At 47.9% G+C, this 19,510-nt stretch overlaps 1 pseudogene; it reads right to left on the bottom strand.

The window, feature by feature from the left end:
* Positions 1-8,390: 8,390 nt before the first annotated feature.
* Positions 8,391-11,805, bottom strand: LOC136322612 (ubiquitin carboxyl-terminal hydrolase isozyme L1 pseudogene; annotated as a pseudogene).
* Positions 11,806-19,510: the final 7,705 nt, after the last annotated feature.

Raw genomic sequence — 19,510 nt, 5'->3', positions numbered from 1 at the left:
CTCGTGCCCCATGAGGCAGGCTCCTTCTCATTGCTTAAGGTTCAGCATGGATACCACCTCCTCAAAGAGGCCTTCCCTGACCACCAGATAGAAAGCAGTGCCCTTTCCCCAGCACGCGTGCGCGTACACACACACACACACACACACACACACACACACACACTGTCCTCTTCTACCCAATGCCACTTTTTACTATAGCACTGTATCAAATTTGTAATTTGGGGGTTGTCTTATTCCTTTGTTTATGTATTGACAATTAGACCTTTCCACTAAGAATGTAACCCCCACAAGACACCATGATGGGTTTTTTTTTATCAGTGGATATTCAGTATCTAGTTAGCATCTTGTACATAAAAGATGCCCAATACATATTTATTGAATCAGTGAAGGTCTCTAATACCCTTATCTCCTATTCTCCTCCTGCTCCTGCTCATTCTCTAGGACCCAGTCAAGAATCCAGTGTAAATTCATCCCTCCCCTCAGTGAACAGAGGTTATCATGCTCGCATGCATGAAGAACACAGTGATAGTATGCCAGCTCTGTGCCAAGCATGGTGACAGGCACTGGGCACTCAAGGATAAATCCAGACATCCCTTGCTTTCCAGGTGTCCTCAGCCTAATGGAGGAGATGGGCACGTAAGAGATTGTGAAAACAAAATGAGAATAGATGTGGGGGACGAAGAGACATATGGAATATCGGTTAAAGTAAGACTCTGTGGGCACTAGCCAAATGTACCCTGATGATAGCACAGGACCAGGCAGCAGGCACTCTCCTGCCCAGGCTGCACCAAGCAGTCATCACCCAGCATGACCATTATCATTATCCACTTGCCTCTGGGTGTTGCTGGCTAGAAAGCGAGCCCTTGAGGGCAGGGATGCTGTCAGGTCCAGCCTTGGGCTGCCAGGGCCTTCCATCCATCCATTCTAAAGGAGGAATGCCCCAGCAACCAACTCCCAGGACTTACTCTCTGCCTTAGGCTGCTTTGGGCCCGGCTGCTCTCTGATCTTGGCATCGACACAAAAGAGCCCCCTCACTCCAACAAAAATAGGCCTCCCTGGAGAATGCCCAGCTATTTATTGAGTGCCACCTGCCACCTGGGTTCATCCAGCCCTAGTTTTCCTTTATAGCAACTCCATTTTAACCGCAGCTGATGTCCCGTCTGACCCTTCATAACAGCTGAGAAATGAAGGGCAGAAAATTGCCATCCACCCGCCCAGCCCTGGCTCCCTGCCACCGCCACTGCCTCCGTCTTCACACCTCAGAAGAAAGACTGAGACCCCAGATGAGGCCAAACTTCAATTAGGCCCTGTTGGCAAATTAGTCACGCAGGGTGACATTTTTCAATCACAGAACATTAGCATCCTCCCTAATTATAAAACCGTGGAGCTAACATGTGTGGGAGCCAACAGGAACAGGGCTCTCAGCATCACGAGTATGTGTGCACACTCACACACATGCTCCCCTGCACACACACAGATATGCACATGCATACACACACACACACACACACACACACACACACACACACATGCAACACGGGCCCATGAGTCAATGGGGTCAAAATTTCACAGTCAACTTTGAACTTTGCTTAGAAGGAGAGAAAATAAACCACATGAAGGAAATCCATTCAAATAAGGGAACATTTCTAGGCATTTCACAGATGACAAGGATTCCAGAAAACAATGGCTGCGATGCTGAGAGTATGAAACCAGTCCAAGATAAAATCCGTCTGCTCTTTAATACAGGCCTGGTAGCCAAGGGGGCTCACTTGGGGGCGAGATGCAACAGGTTCGCTTTGCCACGCACCTACTCTGGGCTCTAGGACTCCCTGATCCTGAACTCCTCTCCATCCCCTGTGAGATGGAAACATGTACTTCTCACTCAATCTTTGCTGAATGTCTTCTCAGTGCCAGGCCCCGCCCAAAGCCCTGAAGACAGAGATGTATCAGGGAGAGGAAAAGCCCCCGCACACGTCTGAACCAATGGCTGATGCTCTTCCAGCTTTAAAACGAGGATGCCTGGTGTCCTGGCAGGAACATGTATGTGTTCCCTAGTGACCAGCCGGTGGCAACCACCTAAGAGGTCAGCGTGGGCTTTCCCTGGTTCAACGGGAAGCTCTTCCCAGGTCAGGGGTTTGTCCTTCGCAGCGCCCCCTGCTGAAAACTCCTGATAATTGAGCATTAGATCTATTTTGTGTCACTGGAAAACAACGAAGTTTTAGAAAGTGTAAAAATATATATATAGAAATATCAATGAATCAATATAGGCATTTTCATATTAAAGGTAAAGGAACAAAGAGAGGTTAAATGATTTGCTTCTTGTAATATATACCACAGATATATAAGTATGTATATGTGTGTACATATATTTTGTATGTATATTCATTGTATGTGTATGTTTGTATATATAGATGTGTGTCTCTGACGAGATCGGGCGCGTTCAGGGTGGTATGGCCGTAGACAGATGTGTGTCTCTGTATGTTTGCACTTATATATGTGTGTGTACCATGTATTCAAATATCTGCTTCCATGCTCTGTTTATCTCAGGGTTGCTTTAAAGGATAAGTATGTAAATTCCCTAGTATAGGGTCTAGCACACAGTAGACAGACAATAACTATTTTCTATCATTACTCCTGCTGCCTTTGCTTAATGACAGAGTCGATGACAAGCCTGGCCCCTACACACTGTCTCATCCAGTGCTACATTGCTGAAGGACACACCTGTACCTGCAGATCTACTGAGGTAAAGCCCCAGCCCCCTCTCCCCACACCACTGCCTGATCCAGCCTGGCAATGCCACCTGCCTCTTATAGCAGGATATACCATGTACGGTGCTGGGGAGGCATGGCCATTGGCAGGCCAGAGACAGCCACCACCTTGCCAGCAAGTCCAGCAGTGCCTTGCATCAAGCATGTAAAATACAATTATTCATTTGGGCTTTCCCTCCATCCTGCCCTCCTTCCTCCTGTCTGATGTCACCTGTTTATGCATGCTCCATCAGGGCGTGAGCACACATGGGAGCTCTGTGTGCCATGGACCTGGCTCAGGCTCTGGAGCAACGTGGCATTGATCTCCTGCTCGCCCGCTTTCCACTGCTCTGAGCACTCTGGCTCTGGTTATCAGCCCGAGGCAGGGCCGCCAGGCCACTGTTTGATAGACTGATGGCTCTCTCCCCTTCTGAGCTGCATCAGAACAAAATACTCCAGACAGAGCCTAGCCACCTCCCCGTGGCACACTGCCAGACATGAAGACATCATTGAAATGTCTCCTTTTTTTTATAATGTCGCTCTCTGTTGCCATAGATTGATCTGCCCAGTTAAATATTTAGACATGATCATCCGCCTTTTCATAAAACACCATTTGACTTTGAGTGATGAGCAAGGAGGCACTGAGGTTGTAGCTAGGCCCTGCCTGGCGCAAGGGGAGAGATGAGGACAGTGACAATAGGAGAATGCCACCCTCTGGGTTAACACATCTCTGCCAAAATGCACCATCAGCACATTCAGCAACCTCCAGAGCTTGGCAAGGGCTGAGAAGGGATAACCAGTTTCTAGCCTAAAATGGGTCAAGTTCATGAGTTTGGCTCAATCAGACCCCCTGGCCTCTCCCAGTCAGTCCTGTCCTGTACCAGCCTTCCCAATTATCAAATGACTTTCATATCTTAGATCATATTATTTTCATAGTATTTCTATAAAAGCCAAAATTGCCAGCAAGATGGCACTGACACCATTATCTTATTCACAATCTTTGTAAGTTGGGAATTATTGTCCCAGTTTACAAGTAAGGAAGCGGAGGCTCACAGAGGTTAAACACACGGCCAGCCCAAGGTCTCCCAGGAGGAAAAGAAGGGACTGAGACTAGAATTCTGCTATCCCAACTCCCAAGGATGTGTTCTTTCTACCATATATACACAGATCACCACCCACATGGACACTCTCTCTCAACTCAGCCCCAAAGCCCCTTTATTCCCCTAGAACTTCTGCAGAGGCTCAAGACCTTTCCTGGGAAGTATGGCTTGTTTTCTGCTCACAGATGGAGGTCAAGGGCCAAAGAGACTAAACCACTCAGCGCCTGGCTTGAACATTTAAACTAAGGTACTTTTTAGAGCAGTAGCCATCAAAGCCTAGGACCCTGATCTGCATTGACCATAATAAATAAAGTGAACTTCAGAAGATGAAGGGTATTAGTAACTCTTCAAGGACAGCCTGGAAGGGCCTTGGGCAAGGCAAGGGAGAGGGGGTCCCACAGTAAGCCACAGAGGACAACATGATATGGAGGCTACTGAAAGCTCCCAAGCCCACAGAGCTTCCAGCTCACTGTTTGCTCTGATGGCAAAAAAAATCAGTTTGCAAAGGAACCCTTGCATTTATTCCCCTGTTTCAGAATCAAGAAGGTTCTCTTTCATCTAAACAGTTAGAAGAGGAAAGGGGAGGCGAGGGGAGGAGTGGGGAGGCGAGGGGGGTTGGAATCTTCGGAGAAGGCTCAAACAAGTACTGAATGGGACCAAAGACCCCGAGAAGAGAAGCAGCCACTGCTGACGGCAGGCACAGGCCCCGCAGTGAACATCCAGAGGGCAGGGAAGGGTCGCTTATTCCTGCACTCTCGCTCTCCAGATGGAAAACTGAGGCTTTGAGAGAACTGTAAGTGCCTTACAAAGGGTCACATGCTTGTAGCAAGAATTCAGACTTTCCAACCCCAGTACTAGTCCAATGTTGACATTTGTTTCTGGAAGAGCCAGCCCAGTGGTCATCATCTTGGAGGCACCCCTTAGAAGTCCCCCAAAATGTCACCAGGAGGACAAGAGTGAAGGTCACACATAACTCCCCCAGAATGCCACTCTGAGAACCAGGATGGTTTAAAAGCATTTTATCAGGGATAGAACTAGAGGAAAGGAGAATGAGAAATACTATGAAAAAGGAAAGTATCCCAGATGAATCCAAAAGAGTCCTACTGTGTGGCCTTTCCGATGTGTGTGCAGACATCCAAATCTGCACATGGTAAAGAAACAGCAATGTTTGTCTATAAGAGCCTACCAGGTAACATGTTTGGCCAAAATCAGATATCCTTAAGCTGGGTTTTTGTTAAAATGATGGAGCAATAAAGCCATCATATTTTATGATGCAATCAGAGTGACAGACCTAAAAAGCAGGATTCAGCCATTCGAACCCTGATGTCAGTTCCACCAACCTCTCCCTGACCCAGTCTAAGGGAAGCCGGATGGCTTTTTCCAGAACTGTTCCTTGTTCGCGGGGAAAGCACCTCAGGCTCTCACCTCCTTATCTATTCTGATCTACCAAGTGAGAATAAATTGAACTTCCTATATTGTCTCTCAGAAAAGTTGGCCAGATTTTACCAGTTTCAAAAATGGACTCGGGGCAACACTGAGGTTATCCAACCAGATTGGGCTCAGGTATTCAAGCATCCCCCTTCCAGAACAAGTCAATCATGGGGAACCTTCAAGGAATGCAGCTAGTCCTTTTCCCATTGTGTTGAATGACTCCCAAGAGCCAAAAAGGAGGTTCACCAATATATTCCTGGGATAAAACATACTCCTTCTCTTTGCGTCAATCAGCTCATGGAGAAGAGTCAGTCCTTCTGCCTACTCTGAGCTGCATCTCCAACCCATGACAGCTCTTTGATGATTGGTCAAAGCTTCCCTCCTCCCTGATTGGTCAAAGCTTTCCTCCTCCCTGATTGGTCAAAACCTGACACTCATTGAGCCATATAGCACAATGGAGCAGGATATAAACCGATGTACATCAGGAATACGTTTCTGTGCTGCAATTTCATGAGTGAGTGTACTAGGTAAGAATAAAGGGGAATTATTGGCTTAAGTAACTACAAAGTCCAACAATAGAACTCAAGCTTAGCTGGATTCAGAGTTCAAGATTATTATTAGGTGTGTGTGTGGTGTGTGCACGCGCATGTGTTTTCTCCCCAATCCTGCCATGTCTCAGCTCTGCAGCTCTGCATGTGTCGACTTCAACTTCTTTTCTACTCAATTGGTCTTCTTCCATGGGGTGCAGAGGGGTTCAGATGGTTGCGCACTCACACAGCTTCCACAGGTGAAAGGCAAAGAAAAGATTCCCTTCTCCCAGTCCATACCTCACCCTCACCTGAGCCACATCAACGTTTTGTGGCCCAATCAACACATCCATGGTAATTAGTAACCTTCACCACAGTGACAAAATTAGGGGAGAGGGAGTTTCCCCAATGAAATAGCAGTGCCATGCATAAAAATAAAAGAGATGACTACAATAGATCTTCCCATACAAAGACAGCCTAGTCATAATTGCTTTATGAGACTGGTTGTAAAAAAAAAAAAAAAGGCAGACTCAGTATTTTCTACACGATGTTTTATAGTCTAGGTTCAAGGAACAGGGAATAGGAAGCCAAACATGGTCCTCTTGTCCTAACTCATATTTCCCAAACCACAGTTTTCCAGAGAAAGCCTGCCTTTGGAGCAATGGGGAGCTTCCCAAGCCACTAATAAAATGGTATGGTTTCCCATTTGGCTATTGTCCCTGTGAATGTCCTTCCTTGGTCAGAACCTTGAAAGAGAGGGAGTGTGAAGAATAGCACTTGGAGACAATGTTCCATTCAGTGTGACACTCATCAATCCTCAGTAGTGCCCCACCACCTATGAGAGGTCCACACCCCCCTCCCTGAACCCGCGCTTGGAAAGGCCAAAAGGAAGAGATCAAGGAAGGAGATGGGAGAACAGATTAAACAAGATGTGCAGCCAGAGAGGTGGACCTGCTCCCACATGGCAGGCAGGCTTCAGAAGGTGCTGAACAGAGCAGGAGAGCTCTTCCACCACACCCACCTCCACATTCGCTCCCTACAAAGCTCCACCCTGGGGGGGAGTCTCGCAGACCATAGCTGATGGGGTTGGTGGTAATGGGCCCAGGAACAAGGATCTATTCTATCACTCACCAGGTGAGTGACCTTGGGCAAGTTTCTCAACCCTGTGATCCTGTTCGCTCATCTGCAAAATAGCAATGTGGATTGTTACCTATTTCCCAGAGTTGTCTTGGGGAGTAAATGAGATAATGTCTTTTAAATGCTTTGCATGGTGGTGAGATCCAGTAAGCATTGAGCATTAGGGGTGTTGCTGTCCTTGGCAGCCAGGTATATGTTGAGTCTATAAACTAAAGAAACAGTGTCTCAATCACACAGGCACTATTTTTCAAGTGTGATGTGCTATTTTAAGGAATTAACTACAAAATTATTAAAAACTGATACTGAATACAGCGTACCTTTCAGGAATTATGTATTTTCTCAATCAGGGAGCACTCATAGCACACCTAGCCCCACACTGAGCTCCCATTTTTTTACTTGAAGAATCTGCATACTCGATAAAGGCTGAGAGGCACTGATACGCATCACACTGTTGCCTTTACAGTGACTTAGATGCCGCAGAAGTTATAACTCAGAGGCCAAGTTTAGCGCTTGATCTCCAGCCTTTTCAAAGAATGATGTTATTTCTCTGTTGCCCTTTGCTACTGTTGCTTGCGAAGAAATTGGGTGGAATTCACGACATCGGCAAGCGTTAACTATGCCCATCTGTCCTGCACATCCCGGGAGTTTGGCTCACCTGGATTTTCCTGTCCTGTCCATGATGGATGGCCAAGAGCCACACCGTCAGGTTGACTTCCAGTACAAAAATAGCTCTGCCATTCAGATGCCATGGGGAAAGCATTAGTACCAGACACAAAGGCGAAATAAAAAGCCTTTAGCCACTGAATGGCCCTTAGATTTCAGAGTTATTGATCCAGTGGAGCCTGCTAAGTTATTATGGCTATAGTTCTGCTCAGAGAAATCTGTGATCCTGAGAAAAGTTAGAAGTCACAGTCTCCTTTAACGACAAAATATAGCAAAAGGGCAATGGGGACAGCTAGGGGCCCCATCAGAATGACTGAACTGCAAGGGCTGCATCTGTCCCTCCACACTCAGAGCCAGCCTGGGAGCCACTCTGTGCCTTAGTTTCCCAGACCAACAAGAGCTCAAACTTTATAGCATGTCTGATCTTTGTTTCTCAGCTCACAAAAAACTCTCCAAGATCAGGGCGATTTTACACTTCTGCATAATAATGAAAAAATTAGGGTCAACCGATTTGTTCAAAATCAGGCACTAAGTGACTGACAAGCAGGGGAAGAGAACAGCCATCTCCCCCCAGGTATGGAAGCTCCCGAGCTGGCTCCTGGACCCTGCATCCACCTCTGCGTCATCTCCTAAGCACCCCCACACACACCCGGGAGAGAGGACACAGACTCCACCTGGCACTGAGGGTTGCTGTCACCTGGAATCAGTCATGCCTCTTTCCCTTACTAGTCCCTCAGTCCCCCCACACTCCAGGGGTAAACTAAGTTTATAACACTATCTCAGACTTAGGATGGAGTAAAAGGCTTGGGGTGCACACCAGCAAGCATGGCCTGCTGCTGGCTGGAGCTCAGGGCAGAAGGGCTGAACCTGCATGGGTCCTCCATTGCCTGTGCGTCCTGCTCAGAAACATGCTCAGACTTGTTGCCAGTGAACACAGGTGGGGCTGCATATCAGCAGAGGGAGCCCATGCCCTGAGGCTCTCCTTTTATGGGGCAAGCATGACAGTAGTCTTTAAAGTAAGGCAAATACTGTTTGAGTTTGGATGCCCAATGCTCTCAGCTTGCCCACCAGCTACGTACAAGAGCCGCTGGGGCTGCTGGCTGTCCAGCACCTGGAGATATGGAGGCTGAGGAAGTTGAGTGCACCTGGCTCCTCCCGTTGGATGGGGGAAGAGAATGCCTGGCCCTGCTAGCTTGTTACCAAGCGCCCTGAACACACCTTGTGTGATTATTCAGTGGGCATACTGCTTTCTCTCCACACTTGGATTTTTCACTCTGCCTATTGAGGGGTGTGGTATAAGGGAGAAAGAGGACACATAGGGCTTTCTTGGGCTCCAGTGAGCTTCTCTGTCTTTCCTCCCCAGGAGAAGTTCTCCAATCAGCTGTGTGTCTAAGCCACGCAATTCATCATCAAGGCAACGTAAAGAAACCACATGGAGCAAAACACAAAAAGGTGATGACTCACTCACAGTGATTCTCCTTTCTCTGGGAGACATCCTTAAAGCCATGGTGATCTGACCTTGTGCCCTGGCCATGCTGATGGATCCACTGGTAGATCCCTGAGTAAATCTGGGCCAGTCGCACTTTCTTCCGACTGGGAATTTATCTTATGGGGCAGTTAGATCCTCAGCTGGAAAATGGGATCACTAAATGGGAAAGTGGCAGTGACCAGGGAAGTGGTCCAGGTCCTCCCCCTGTGGATTCTCCAGACAAGCCCCAGGGTTTCCACTTTCTGAGTCTAGATTGTTTAACATGTTTCTCTGAGCCATGAGCTTCCCCGGTAGCCGTCAAAAAACAAATTCCCCTTTTGCTTAAACCAGCCAGAATTGATTTCTGCTACTTGAAAACAAACAAACAAATCTCTTAATTAGTGGGCATGGAATGGTTCTTTTCAAATCTCCTGTATTGTTCTCCTGTGTAGACTATTCTAAAAAAGAAAGAAAGAAAAATTGGTTCCTTTCATTAGTTTCTGGAACAAACATTTAAAAAAATAATAAAGTTTTTTGTTTGTTTGTTTGTTTTTTTACAATTAGCAGAGAGCCATGATTTTCCATAATTTCCATTAATGTAAAAGATGTGTTAGTAAATTACCTGGGAAAGATTTTCTATAAGCTCAAAAACTCAGCCTTTAAGAAATGTTTCTCTCTGTTTTCAATGAGAGTGCTCTGTGTCTCAGGGACAGAGCATGTGATTATAGGTCCGGAGAGTCTGGAATCTAATCCAAGCATCTTCCCCCTCTCTTGTCCTTTGGGAGGAGTGTGGGGCATGGGCTGGGTGGCCACTTCTTAGCTCTAAAGTCCTGGGCATCCTCACTGGCTGGCTATACCCATTCCATCTTTGTCTCTGCCTGCACACAAAGTGCCTGACATTGTCACCTGCTGGTTAGGAACGGGGGCTACGAGACACTGTTCACATTTGAATCCTGCCTCAGCGAGAACGTGGAATAAGCTACTCCAACTCTCTGAGCCTCGGTACCCTCAATCTCTAAAAGGAGGGATAACAGTCACCTACCTCCCAGGGTTGTTGTGATACTTAGATAAATTTTTTTTTACACGTGGAACACTTAGGAAGGTACCTGCTGATAAGTGAGTGCTCAAAAAAGTTTGGCCGCTGCGGTTACCGCCTATTCTAGCACCACTCTGAACAAGATAGACAGCGAGGAGAAAGAGAGATAGAAAAGGCATTCTGGAAGCCAAACTTAGAGAATTTCTTTTTTTTTTTTTTTTTGAAAAATGGTTTATTTTTGTGGAGGAGCCATTATGACCCTCCTGCACTAATTAGAGATGTGAGGAAACACTTAATACCTTGCCTCTTCCGATAAACCCTAAGTAGGGTTATTAGGTGGATCAGCAGGAGAAGAGTTAGAAGTGATTTTCTGAAAAACTATCCACCAGGTTAAGGGTCTTTTTAACACTTCAACCACCCAAAGAAAGGTAAGTGTTCTCCTTGTGGCTGAGTGGGGAGACCGGGATGAGGAGAAAGTGCTAATTAATGGCCCCAGAGGAGGAGATGACAGGGTACTTAATTTGAAGGCAGACCTTTTGATTTCTCTTACTATTTCTCTACATTATTTTCCCCTTGTTGTAGCTCATAATTAAGAACCGGTAGTTATATTGACAGAAAAATGTACATTTCTTTTTCTTCATTTTTTAGACTACTCTCTTCTCAGCAGAACAGTTTTATAGTTTTATAAAGATAAACAATTTAAATCACATTGCCTTGACTTACAAACACAAACCAAAGTAACCATTTGAAGCATCAGGGATTGAGGGCGGAGACATGCAACGGGGGATGTGTCAACCATCCGAAGCTCATAGCAAACTGCTCCGTTGGTAGCTGAGCCCTACTAGCACTCGGGTGTGGTTGAGGCTGAGTATAACTACAGAACCAGAGGACAGCTGTTTTCTACAAGTACTGATGCCTTGTAAGACTGCATTGGTGGGGATACATTTCAATGGGGAAGGGGAGAGGAGAAAAGAGCTTAGTCCCTTCCCACAGGGAGTTAGGTGTCCCTGCAGAGAGAGGGCCACGGCGGAAAAACGGACGCCCCCTTGCCCATACTCAGTGAGTTTCCTGCAGACCTTGGTGGCATCCTGCAGCAGCGAGCCACCCACCCTGGTGCCGTGGTTCACCAAGAAAGGCATTTGTCCATCAAGTCCAAAGAGTTGGCCATCATGCTGTTAAACAGAATAACACAGATGTTCCCTTTGTCATCGAACCCGATACTGGCCTTCCTGTGCCACGGCGTCACAGACTGCCTGAGCACGGCCTCGTTCTTTTCAAAGCATTTTGTTCTGCCTTTAGGGGCAGTGTCTCTATCTCAGACACAGCTCCAGGACTGGCCCATTCTCGAGCTCCAGTCTGTCTCGATGGTCAGCCCCAGCGTGTGTAAGTCCAGTGGTGCCACAGGAGGTCCCCGTGGTCTGCTTCATGAAGCACACTTCAGGATTGACTTCTGGTCCCTGCAGTTCTCCAATCTGCTTTTTCCTGAAGTTCTCGTGCTGGGCTGGGAGTGGAAACTGCAGCAGCCGCAGGCGGGCGGGCAGGCACCAGGCCCAGAGCTCAGACCCGCCTCCTCCAGCCCCAGCAGGTCCACAGCAAAGCCTCACAGCGCCTCCGGCCAGTGACCCCCAGCCGGGCCAGCACTTTGTTCAGCTTTGTTCAGTATCTCGAGGTTAATCTCCATGGGTTTGAGCTGCATCTTCCCTCACCACACGCAGGTGAGATAATTACCCAGAGAAGAGGTAAAACAGCTGGAAAATGTACATTTCTATTTCATTCTGATCATTCCTGTGCTGGATAATGCCAACTATTTGGGGTAAGCTGCACCAGACACGTGATGAAGGTCAATATATTGAATATTATTTTATTCATTTCATTTCATGCCTATTTCACCTCATTAGTTTATTTCATATAAACAACACGATGAGACAGGTATTGCTAGCCTCCTTTATTGGGAAGTCAAGATATAAGAACTTGCTTCACTTTGTACTAGTTGGACAGTAATTACAAGAGCAAACATTTTATTGAGAGCTCTCCATGTGCATTTTTTTTCAAACATAATCCTTTTCATCTTTATAACAACCTATTATTATTATTCTCATGTTTCTTTCAGAAAGGCTTAGAGCACTTCAGTAATTTATTACCAGAGAGGTGGGGGCTGGATTTGAACTTGACTGGTGCGTGACTTGAGGCCAGTGCTGGAACAGAACGAGATCCAAGCCCAGACCTTGTGTGGGGACCCTCCTCCCTGGCTTCTCTGTGCCTTCTAGGTCCCAACATGACCAATCTGCCTGTGTCCTCCAGGATGGCAAATAAACCAAAACATTTTAGAAACGTTTTGCTCATTGCACATTCTGTAGCTGAGAGGGCCTTGCAAAACCCCATGCAGAGTGTGAGCAGTGATTGTGCAAAGTCAAGGTACTTAGCAAGAAGCCCAGCACTTCCACAACTATCGGTCCCATGAACAGGTCACATGGGGTGTGCACACCATTTTCTTTCCCAGTCTGGCAGCAGGAGCCAATCAGAGACCAGAACAGATGTGGCCCCAAGAAAAAGAGCTGAGACCTGTCTTTTCAGTTAACAAAAACCTTCCAAGGAGGCAAGAGGAAGCGCGAGGTTTATTACACTTTGAAGCTAAGAGAGGGACAGTAACAATGCTAATGACCCATCTAGATGCTCAGGCTGGAGCATGTGGTCGTGTCTCCCGCTTGAGACCCGTGCCTTCATTTGTATTTCCTCCTAACCTTGCCCATTGTTGGGTCCTCACTGCCTCTATACCTCAACTAGTGTTATGTGGCTTTCCACAAAGGAAGCGTGCTTTGGTATCCTAATGACATGCAAAATTAGATAGAAAATTGGGGAATCAGGAGGAAGCCTGCATGTTGCACCCCGACAGCTGGCACTGGTGTGGGCTCTGAGGATCTGAGAGCCACAGCAGAAGCTAACCTGTCACTCCAGCTGTCTCATGCTGGGAACAGACATGTCTGGCCTGACTGCCTGGATGCAAAGGGAGGAACCCGAGCCCTGAGCTGGCTCTACAGAGGGGCTTAGTGTTTGAGACCTCATTCCTTACAGGTCCTGAATGCTGGGTCTCTAACAAGAATTGTACCTTATGGGTGAGATTGAGGGACAATTTGTTAAAAAAAAAAAACACAACCCACTTTTAGGAATGGCTCCAAGAACACCATAGAATGGCTCCAAAAGGAGAAATGCACCCCCATGTTTGTGGCAGCATTGTTCACAATAGCGAAGTACTGGAAACAGCCCAAGTGTCTGTCAGAGGATAAGTGGATTAAAAAGCTTTGGTACATATATACTATGGAATATTACTCAGCCATAAGAAATGATGACATTGGATCATTTACAGTAACATGGATGGACCTTGATAACATTATACAGAGTGAAATAAGTAAATCAGAAAAAACTAAGAACTATATGAATCCATACATAGATGGGACATAGAAATGAGACTCAGAGACTTGGACAAGAATGTGATGGTAACGGGGGTAGGGGGTAGGGGGTGGGGGTGGGGGTGGGGGGAGGGGGCGAGGAGGCAAGGAAGGAGAGAGGGGGTGGGGGAGGGGAGGGGCACAAAGAAAACCAGATAGAAGGTGACAGAAGACGATTTCACTTTGGGTGAGGGGTATACAGCATAATCAAATGTCAAAATAATCTGGAGATGTTTTCTCTCAACATATGTACCCTGATTTATCAATGTCACTGCATTAAATTTAATTTAAAAAATGGGAAAAAAACACAAAAAAACTTGTCACCTGTCTGGCAAAAATTCTTGGCCCCAAAGACCAAGGGCCAAATATCAACTGCAGCGGAAGCTATTAGCTATGACTCGATAGAACGCTGAGAGCAAGGGACTGAGGCTAAGCAACACTTTCCAGCTTTCTCCATCTCCTATGCAAAGAGGCATAAGCCAGGAAGTGCACCTGAAAATGTCACTGGGTAGGTTCACTCGGGTTCAGAATTAGGACTTCTCCAGGGTCCTGAAAAGCTGCCTCTTGCAAACACAGCCTGCTCAGAAGCAGAAGCAAGGCACCATGCTGGGTGGGGGTGATGAAGGGTGAGCTCTCCCCAGCTCTCCACTCCCTCTCTCATTTCCTCCCCCCAGGGCCTCTTGCTAATGAGAACAGGTTTGTGAAGCTGCTCCTGGAAGGGAGCTGCTCAGCTGACAACCTCCCTTCCCCCAGGTTCTCAGTGGGGCCTCCAGCTTCCAGGCCCAGGAGGCAGGGTTAGAATCAGTTCATGTACAAGAGTCTGATGATGGCCCCATGCTGTGCAGAACTCCAGGATACAGAGAAGAACAGGTCTGACCCCTGAGGAGCTCATAGCTAGTGCTGCTAGTGGGGGGTCGCATATGGGCTTGAATAACCTTCATATGGGCCACAGTGACTCCCCTCCAAGCAGCTCAGAGCTGGGCCACAGTAACTCCCCCGCCCAAGCAGCTCAGAGCTGGGCCACAGTGACTCCCCTCCAAGCAGCTCAGAGCTGGGCCACAGTAACTCCCCTGCCCAAGCAGCTCAGAGCTGGGCCACAGTGACTCCCCTCCAAGCAGCTCAGAGCTGGGCCAAAGTGACTTCCCTCCAAGCAGCTCAGAGCTGGGCCACAGTAACTCCCCCGCCCAAGCAGCTCAGACCTCCCCAGGAAGCTAAAACCGTAGGACTGAGTCCAGGAGGAAGCTCTTCAAGATGATGCTGAGTCAGCGAGCAACCCCCCTACTCTCCATTCAGTCCCGTTCAGGTGTGAGCAAGAAACTGGGGAGGCTGACATGTCACATCTGTCCCCAGAGCTGCTCTTCAAGTTGACACTAAAGCAAAACTATGTATTATAAAAAAGACCCGGTGCTAATCGTTTCTACCCCTTTGAACCAATCCGGATGGATGGCCCTATACTGGAAAAGGACCATTTCCCCGGAAAAGGACCATTTCCCCGGAAAAGGACCGTGGGAAATGACGCAGACAGTGCAGATAGATCTATCTCTGCATGAGTCCCCCTCCGTGTCCCAGAGAGGAAACAAAGGATCAGGATCGGGACTGGACCAGCCCTGCATACTTCCACCCCCACCTCACAACCTCTGTTCCCAGAAGGACCCTCCTTCCGCAGGCTTCTGCGTCAGCCCCAGACGTCAAATGTCCTGTTAAGCGCCCTGGTACTGCTCTGAATTTGGAGGCTGTGGCTTTGCTGAGAAAGAAAGGAAAGGGAGGGATGATTGATGTGCTGCCTGTGTATTTCCCTGGGAGGGGCCGGGGAGCCTGGAGCCCTCCCTGGGGCAGAGGCGGCAGGGGGAGCAGAGTGTTCAGAAAAGGCAGGTGATCAACAGACCTGACAGTCCACCCCCCACCCTGTCAGATGGCAGATCCTCCTTCCCGCAGCCTCGAGCCCCACCTCACCCAGACCTCCCACTACCTGACTCGAAACCTCATCTATTCAAAGTAGACGTGTCATGGCACCTGGATCGCTCACCTGCCACAACCTCCTTCCAAATTTGGTCAATTAGTTTTCTGTCCCATTATCGACTTTGCAGAAACTCTGCCTCACATGAGCATGTCAGGGAAAGACCACTCTCCCGAGGGAGGAGAAAGGGTATTTCATCTTACTGTCACCGCAAACCTAGGGGGCGGTGGGCCTCTGGGTAGGTTATTATCTTCGTCTGGCTGAAGAGGAAATTGAAGCAAAAGCAGGTAAAAAATAATTTTAAAATAAAATAAAAACAACTCTGCTGATCCAGGACTGGAACAGAGGTCTAGGGAGTCAGGTGGTCCTTGGTCCAGTATGCCTGGTGCCCTTATAAGAAGAGGAGAAAGACTCATGGGGAGAAAACAGTCACGTGACAATGGAAGGGGACTGGAGGAGTGCATCTAAAAGCCAGGGGACGCCGGAAGCTAGAAGAGGTCAGGGCAGATTCTCCGCTACAGGGTTTAGAGGGACCCTGACCTTGCCCTTGGATGTCTAGTCACCAGAACTGCAAGGTGATACATTTCTCTTGGTTAAGCCTCCACCCCCGACGTTGTGATCCTCTGTTACAACAGTTAATACAGCCCCTGATGTGAGAGAGTTTGTGGGGAGGCTGAACCAGAGCATGGTGTCAGCGGCTCTTCCTCGGAAGCTCAGCAGGATGTGTGGTCCCTTTGAGATGGCCGCCTCCACAGTCTCCTCATACTGCAGAGAACAGGAGCTACTGGGTCTGCACGGGGCTCTGAGAAGCAGCCAGCTGCAGCCCCATGAGCACGGGCATGGGTGCGGGGGGACTCCGAGCACGGTCTATCCCCTTCCCGCTTCCCTCCATCCCCCTTCCACCTAATACCACAATCCCTTACTGATATTAAAAACTGACAGGGAATTGTGCCACTGGCACGAGCATTTTAATATTGAAAGATTTTGAAATCTAATAAGAGCTACAAGGAGGTTGATGAGGGGTGGTGTTATTTTTCCCCCTTTCGAGCTTCAATAGAACTGGGATTCAATAAGCAAACGTGACAGAATGTGTAATTTCCCCTTGATCCTCGGTGGCCAGGCATTTCCTGTTTAATAACCTTGAACCAGCGCCTCCCCCTCCCCGGGAGCCCCCCTCCCCTGAGCATCTCTCCTTTCCATCTTATCAGAATAATCCTTCATTTGAACACAGCTCAGACAGGCACTTGGGTGGCACCTTATCACCGCTTGAAGATACAAAAGGGACACGCTGGAATATTATTTGTCCCCTTTGTGGAAAGGTGTTAATAAGATCTTCCTGCCGTCACCGTGCCTGTGACTACAGGGGACCCCTGATCCCAGCCCTTTCTGGTCAAATCCCAGTTTTAAAGCTTGTCCATTGTAGAGGGTGTTCCCGGACTACACCCCGCCCAGACGAGGGAAGGACAAGATAGAACTTTTCCAGCTAGAATGTGACAAGCAGTGGGAGGAGCCCATATCTGACCTGGGAGACTGGGTTTGAAGTGTCTGTGTCAATACATATGTGACAATGTCAGCAATCACTGCCACCCAAGCAGGAGAGGACAGTGGAGGACTCCAGAGAGTGGTCTGGGCAGGCTGATGAGCACAGAGCAGGTGACACCTCAGGGAGGTGTCCACAGCCTCTGGGTGGGGTCCCAGCTCAGGAGGGCCAAGGAGGTTCTTTTGAATGAACTGAGCCCTTGCAGGGACAGGATGAAGTCCTTAGTTCCCATGTCAGTTTTCTGGAGTAAGCCAAAGAGAGCTTTGCTAGTCCTCAAAAAGAGAGAGAGAGAGAGAGAGAGAGAGAGAGAGAGAGAGATTTGAAGCCTAAGTCATTAACCATCTGTTAGGCATTGAATTGTGTCCGCCTCCCAAAAAAGTCATGCATTGAAATCCATATCCCCAATGTGACTGTATTTGGAGATAGGGCCTGTGAGGAGGGAACTAACATAAAATGAGGTCCAATAAGGTCTAGTGAGCCAGTATAACTGGTGTTCCTACAAGAAGAGATACCAGGGATGCATACACAGAGGACAGGTCATGCAAGGACTCAGTGAAAAGATAGCCATCTGTAAGCCAAGAAGAGAGGACTCAGGAAAAACCAAACCTTGATCTTGGATTTCTAGCTTCCAGAACTGTGAGAAAATAAACTTTTGTTGTTTAATCCATGTCGTACGTGGTATTTCATTATGGCAGTCCTATCAAACTAATTACGTCGTCCTTCATTCTTACTCAGATTCCCTCACGAAAGCCCAGAGAGGGTAACTTACTTGTCCAAGGTCACACAGCTTCCTTGTGGTAGAACTAGAATTAAAACCCCGGGCGCTGCTCTAAATTCCATGCTAATTCTGCAACACCAGCTTCCCCACCAAAGAACAAAGGACTTGTCTCTAAAAATCAGCACTGCTTATTAAACATAAACACACACATACTCACAAACATCTTAATTTTTAATAAAGGAGTAACAATTCCCTGATCTCCACTGCTCGTAGGCAGGGATGATGGAGCTTCTTCATCTCCTGTTGTACAAACCACCATCATGAGGGCTTGGTGTTTACTTGGATAAATGATAATCTCCCTCAGAATGGCAGCCAGCCTCAGAGGGTCACCTGACTGATAACACTTGCTGTTGCTATGTTACTTCAGCTCCTAATGTGACATCATTCGTTACTTGGAGTTCCTAGAACTCCCTGCAAGGCTGAAAGAGGCAGGCAGGGAGCCACGCTGGCTTGGGGTGGGTACTACCGAATTCCCAGCCAATTACATGCACGCTGGCACTGTGAGTGTCCGAGGCAGGGTCCCCAGGTCCAATGGACAGCAAGCTTCCTCCACACTTTCCTGACTGGATTCCTTTTCCTGAGCCACAATGGAGAAGGATGTCAGCAGGGATGGGGAGCCACAGAAGCTGCCCCAGGTAGATGCTGCAAGAAGAGAGGCAGACAAGAAGGCGCTCATTAAGGACACTAAATGTGTCACATCAGTAGCCAGAATGCAGAGACCATGTGGTATCACGGAGAACAGCTCTGGTTTGGAGTGCAGAGACCTGGACTTGAATGCAGGCTCTGCTAAGAATAGCCATTTGCCTCGTATCTTTGGTATTCTCACCTGTCTTGAGAATACAGAATGCTATAATGCACAACTGAGTTTGAGCGGCACCTGGTGCATGACGGGTTCAATATAAATAGAATCTGGTCCTTATTCTTCCTTCCTGCAGATGTGCCTTGGACACAGGGTGGCCTTCAGCTCTCAGTGGCTGGGAATGAAAAGCTAGGAAGACCTGTGACAGGAAGAGGCGAGGGAGAGAACCACAGAAGGACAGGACTCAAGTAAAGTGACAACACCAGGCCACGTCCTGGAACGCCCAGGCTACGTGGGACAGGCACGGGACACTCTGCTTTCTCTCTCCCATCAAGTCATGTAAGCCTCTTTTGAGGAAGAGGGTTTTCAATTAAAAGAATAATTGCTGGCACTGGCTGGGTTGCTCAGTGGATAGAGCATTGTCCTGGCAAGCTCAAGTCAGGGGTTCCATACTAGTCAGAGCACATTCGAGAAGCAATCAGTGAGTTCACAGCTAATTGGAATGACCAAGTAGAACAACAAGTTCATGTCTCTCTCTCTCTCTCTCTCTCAAATCTATAGAAAAAATTTTTTTAAAAAAGAGAAAGAGTAATTGCTGACAGACACAATGATAAAGCCGAGTGTGGGAAGTTTATGGAAAAGGGGCAAGTTTAGGGTAAGGTCAGGGCAAGATCAGGGCAAGGTCAAGGCAAGGGAGGACAGGGGCATGCTGAATTCTCCTTCTGGTCTCTTGAACTTCACACCAAGTACGACCTCAGCAGAAACCTCCTCTGGCCATGTCCTCCTCCACCACCCTCTTCTGCAAACAGACCTGAGGAGCAGGGAGTGGGGATCAGAGGACAGGGTTGGGGGTTGGCATGGAGAATCTTCCTGATCCCCCA

This window comes from Saccopteryx bilineata, chromosome 2 (assembly GCF_036850765.1).
Source record: "Saccopteryx bilineata isolate mSacBil1 chromosome 2, mSacBil1_pri_phased_curated, whole genome shotgun sequence".
Classification (NCBI taxonomy): Eukaryota; Metazoa; Chordata; class Mammalia; order Chiroptera; family Emballonuridae; genus Saccopteryx; species Saccopteryx bilineata.
The sequence above is the reverse complement of the archived record's forward strand: the minus strand, read 5'-3'. Positions and strand labels throughout refer to the sequence as shown.